Raw genomic sequence first — 6,000 nt, forward strand, 5'->3', positions numbered from 1 at the left:
ATTGTACAAATACAGTTTCAGTGACTGTTCACATCAAATATCAGAATGGAGGAAATGCGATCACTGTGGCTTTGCCCATAGCAAGGTAGTTTTTGTTAGGTGGGCTGGTTTGACTATTTCAGAAACTGCTGATCTGGGATTTTTGCACACAACAATCTCTAGACGTCACAGATGATGGTTTGAAAAACAACCTGTGAGCAGCACTGAGGTCCATCCACCAAGTTTGTTGTGTCTTCTGAGACTTCTGCTCACCATGGTTGTGAAAAGAGGAGTTATTTGACCTACCGCTTGCTGGACAGTTTTTTGTTTTTTGCACCATTCTGTATAAACTCCAGCAGGGATGAGAGTTTTCCGCTTTTCGGCGGATTTCCGCTTTTTCTGAGCAAAAATCGATATTATGCCAAATCCGTTGAGATTTTTTTTTCATTGAGGGGGGTTGGGGTACGTTCCTTCGTGATACTCAAGCATACGACGATGTTACATGTTTAAATTTTCGCCATCTTTAGTCTCGCTAAGTCTCGCGGTAGAATACGTGTTATCTACAATGTAATTGGCCAAAACATCGCTGGCGAGAGCATGATAGCCAATCATAACAGTTCTTACAAGAGTGTGGGAGAGAACAAAAGCCAATCATAACAGTTCTTACAAAAGTACCCGCATCTGTTCTATTTTATCGAAACTTGCACATGTTCATCGTCACTGCGCTTCAAAAATACGTTTCTCTTTCGTATCGGCTTTTTTACTCAAAATGCCGAATGCAATTGACAAGCGAGACGAAGCGAAGGTACGTGAAATCGATGCTGGTATAAAAAACGGAGAGAGGACTGACAAGCTTTTGTCTTTGGCCAAAAGGCTGAAGAAGTCGTCGAAATGATTAAATGAAAATGAGAAGTGACTGTGAACTATAAATAATTGTATAAAGTGTACATAGACATTATCCCATAAACTTAGCATTCGTTTGATTTAATACATTGAACATGTATATGATGGGCGGCACGGTGGTGTAGTGGTTAGCGCTGTCGCCTCACAGCAAGAAGGTCCTGGGTTCGAGCCCCGGGGCCGGCGAGGGCCTTTCTGTGTGGAGTTTGCATGTTCTCCCCGTGTCCGCGTGGGTTTCCTCCGGGTGCTCCGGTTTCCCCCACAGTCCCAAGACATGCAGGTTAGGTTAACTGGTGACTCTAAATTGACCGTAGGTGTGAATGTGAGTGTGAATGGTTGTCTGTGTCTATGTGTCAGCCCTGTGATGACCTGGCGACTTGTCCAGGGTGTACCCCGCCTTTCACCCGTAGTCAGCTGGGATAGGCTCCAGCTTGCCTGCGACCCTGTAGAAGGATAAAGCGGCTAGAGATAATGAGATGAGATGAGATGTATATGATGGTCAGTAAATCTGAATTAATGCTGACAGTTTTGAAAACTTAAATATTTCAAAAGACTTTGAAATCATATGCAACTAATGAGGACATAGGGTGACTGACCTTTTCTCCCGAAGAAATTTTATTTATTATATGAACATTTTGATAATTAATAAAACTTGCGTTTAATGTGAATTTAGTTTGTCATTTTTGTTGATCATAAATTATAACCATACCCTTGAATGTAGAATGTGATTTTATTTTGAATTCAAACAATACTCCTATTGATTTGAAACATATTTTCATGTAAATATATAAAAAAGACAACAGATTTTTTATCTACTACAGCTCAGATTGCAGGAAAAGTGGTTTGTAAGGCCTTATTTTGCAAAATTTTCCTGGGGGGGGTATCCCTCCCAGACCCCCAGCTTCGGGCGCCATCTTGTTTTCTGCTTTTTTGGTGACCACCCACTCTCATCCCTGCTCCAGTTACTGTTATCTGTGAATGTGCCAGGAAATCAACAGTTTCTGAAATACTCAAACCAGTTCTGACCGCTCTTGATTTGTATCTGTATGATTTTATGCAGTGTTGCTGCCACGTGATTGGCTCATGGGATAACATCATGAATGTACAGATGTTAAGTGGCTTCTTGAGTATATGTTTGGAGTCATTGAACTTTTTTTAACCAGTATTTTCATGTCATACTTAGTCATGTTAATTTACCAGAATTTCCTAATTTGATTGTAAACAGTTGATGCAATATGAAGCGTCTCTGCAAGAGATTTGCATTTGTTGAAACTGTTGGTTGCACTTGTTGATTTGGATTTCACCATCACACCAGCAAGTGCAATGAGCCGTGTGAGTAAAGCAACGCGACCCCATGCCAAGTTTGCTGTGGTTCACAGTATGGCCTCCGGCACTAGTAGCCGGCGGTCACCAGGGTGTTGTTCAGACAGCTGCCTTAAAAAACAGGACTCGTTCCCCACAGAGTGGCTGTCTCCTGGAGGGGGGTGGAACCCAGAAATCCCAGCAGAGCGACAAATCCGCTGCCCTGACCTCACTGAACCCCAGTGTCCTGACAAATGTCAATCCAATGTGCCCTTGGGCCTTTAATTAGCTGTCAATTAGTGCAAATTAATCAACTCCTTGCCTAATTAAGCAATGCCGACAGGCAACTTCCAAAAACCCTATTGTAGAAGCACCATGAGAAAACTGGAGCTAGCAAACTCTGCTTCTTGGGGTCATCACACCCCTGTCAGCAGACACAGGGGAAGAGGGGGGGAACTCTTCGCTGAGTGGTGGGATTTTTTTCTACTTCTTCAGCACAAGGTGTCTGCTGCTCTTTCTGCTCTTTCTATTTTCACATAAGACTGTTTAGGACACTATAAGTGCCAACTTTTTTATGTTATTAGTTGTACCGGCCTCATGCCCACAAGCACTTTGACATAGTCGTAGGGCTCTTCTGTAAGCCTGTTGTCCATTTCCAAACAATTTATAGAGCTGTGTTCAAATTTAGATCTTTTCCACAGCCTTATTCCACACAGTGCACTCTGTCTTTTTTTTGTCTGGGAACAGAGTATGAAAGTATTAAATCCAACCTTTAAAACAATTCATCACTTCTAATAGGCCTGTGGGTCAAAATGTAGACAAATGGCTTCGAGCCTCGATTTCTCATTTAGATTGCCTGACATGAGCATATCAAGCTCTGGCAATCTGGATAAGGGTTGGGCTAATGCAGTGCACTGTCCCTAACCACAGCCTATATCAAGCTTGTTACCTTCTAGTGACCTTCCCCATGACTAAACGTTCTTGCCAGAACTCAGAAAGAAAAATAGCTGTCAAGTGTTTCAAAATATGCTCGTAAACATGATTGGTATGCGCCACGTTGTGTGCCACTGCTGAGGATTATTCCAACAATCAAAGTCTGCATTCATGTGCTATGGACAAGGCTCCATTTTACTGTCTTCATATTTTATCCATATTCCCAGCAGAGGCTGGTGCGCCCGTGCAATGCAGAATACATTTTAATTATTGTCCCAGCATTTAAAGATTGGCCTGACTAAACTCCTTTGCATGTGCAGCTCAAAAATAAACTTCATGCTGCAGTGCTTCTGTGAACGGGCACAATACTGAGAACAAAAATAACAAATTATGCAACAGCTGTTTGCGTTTTAATCTGAAAGCCATCAGATCTTGCAGCCTTTGATGGGCTATCCGATCTTCACGAATGACTGAACTAAATCTTTCTGTAATCTGCAGCTTTATCAGTCTGTCCTCTTATGCATGCAAATCAGGACGCGCCCATTTCCCAGTGTGGATGAATTATCAAAAGCTGCGAGGCTTTTTCACCCATTTACAATAAGCAGCAAAACCCAGCCCAGATTAGTTCAGGAGCATGTCTGTAATTGACAGCAGACTGAGTGAATATATGGCTTTAATTTGACTGGATGACGTCATTAGCATATCAGCAGAACATTGATTTCTTCATTAACCGCAATGAAATTTCTAGTTAATAGCTTCTAATTAGTTTCAACTGTTCCCTGTGTGTGTGTGTGTGTGTGTGTGTGTATATATATATATATATATATATATATATATATATATATATATATATATACACGTGAACCTAAATGAGATTTATACACAGTTTTTAGCCATTTCATGTTACATTTCACACCGGATTTTCACATGTGGTGTCTGTGGGTTTCCCACCCTCCATATAATATATTATATAATATAATAAAACACACACACATATATATGACCCTGTAGAACAGGATAAAGCGGCTAGAGATAATGGCATGATTGATATATAAATATATACATATATATATTGTGTGGGGCGGCACGGTGGTGTAGTGGTTAGCGCTGTCGCCTCACAGCAAGAAGGTCCTGGGTTCGAGCCCCGGGGCCGGCGAGGGCCTTTCTGTGTGGAGTTTGCATGTTCTCCCCGTGTCCGCGTGGGTTTCCTCCGGGTGCTCCGGTTTCCCCCACAGTCCAAAGACATGCAGGTTAGGTTAACTGGTGACTCTAAATTGACCGTAGGTGTGAATGTGAGTGTGAATGGTTGTCTGTGTCTATGTGTCAGCCCTGTGATGACCTGGCGACCTGTCCAGGGTGTACCCCGCCTTTCGCCCGTAGTCAGCTGGGATAGGCTCCAGCTTGCCTGCGACCCTGTAGAAGGATAAAGCGGCTAGAGATAATGAGATGAGATGAGATATATTGTGTGTATAGTCACGTGAACCTAAATGAGATTTATACACAGTTTTTAGCCATTTCATGTTACATTTCACACCGGATTTTCACATGTGGTGTCTGTGGGTTTTTTTTCCCCTCCATATAATATAATATAATATAATATAATATAATATAATATATGACCCTGTAGAACAGGATAAAGCGGCTAGAGATAATGACATGATTGATATATAAATATAAATAAATATATATATATATATATTGTGTGTGTGTATATAGTCACGTGAATCTAAATGAGATTTATACACAGTTTTTAGCCATTTCCTGTTACATTTCACCGGATTTTCACATGTTGTGTCTGTGTTTTGTTTTGTTTTTTCCTTCCCTCCATATAATTTCTTGTATGGTAATTTTTTTTTTGACGTACGGCAGTTGGGATCATTTTTTTCCCAATGTGATGGATCATAATTTCGTTTCCTTTCTTTTTTTTTTATTGTAATCACATGTATTCACACAATGCCATGTGTTTGCTTAAAAATGCACAATCTCAGGACGTGTTGAAATGTGTCTTCACTCGTTCTTCATGTAGTCTGTGTGTCATTCCATCAGGGATACTCGGGTGTGTGAGAAACACCTTTTTGTTTTTCACTTTAATGTAACTGTAAGTTACATTAAAGTGAAGTTAACCCTTGATTTCCAATACCCTTATTAACAGTTGTCTTTGGTTTACATATATAAAAAGAACCCATTGTGTGTGTGTGTGTGTGTGTGTGTGTGTGTGTGTGTTATAAACTACGGAATTAATTCAGATGTTTACACCTACTTTTTAATTAGAATTAAATGGCCACCTCAACTAATTATCCTGGCGACATGCCAGTAAAGACTCCGCATGGCCTGCTGACTGAATAATGTTCCATATGGCCAAAATCACAGCTTTTCTCTGCTCTTTTCCCTTTTAAGCTGATAAGCTCCAGATGTTTATCCATTATTAAAGCTCATCTTTATTTGTAAATAATAAACAGGACGCACAGATATCACCAAACTCATCGTCCGTTCACCTGGACAGATAAAATGTCACCGGTTTGTTCGTTCAGCTCACCTGTACACGTCACTTTTATTAGCTGCTGGGTGCAACTCTCGCGGGACTTTACGCGACTTGAATCCGCTCAGCCACGCGTCTCGCGCGCTGCTCTGCCGCCGTCTCACACGAATCGTGACCTTTATTTATGCATCAGCACATGGCACTTTGATAAGACTGCTGTTATCTCAGTCTCTATCAACGTCTCGCTGCTCATTTCCATAAATTATCTTCTAGTAATTATCTGCCCAGATGTCCAAATTGTGGCACAAATGATCTCCAAACGAAACAAATCTCACTGTAATTTGGTAATAGCTGATTAGACAGTGTGAGATATTTAATAAAAGGGGGGGGGGGGGGGGGATGTCAGT

Source organism: Neoarius graeffei, chromosome 11, assembly GCF_027579695.1.
Source record: "Neoarius graeffei isolate fNeoGra1 chromosome 11, fNeoGra1.pri, whole genome shotgun sequence".
NCBI classification, from domain to species: Eukaryota; Metazoa; Chordata; class Actinopteri; order Siluriformes; family Ariidae; genus Neoarius; species Neoarius graeffei.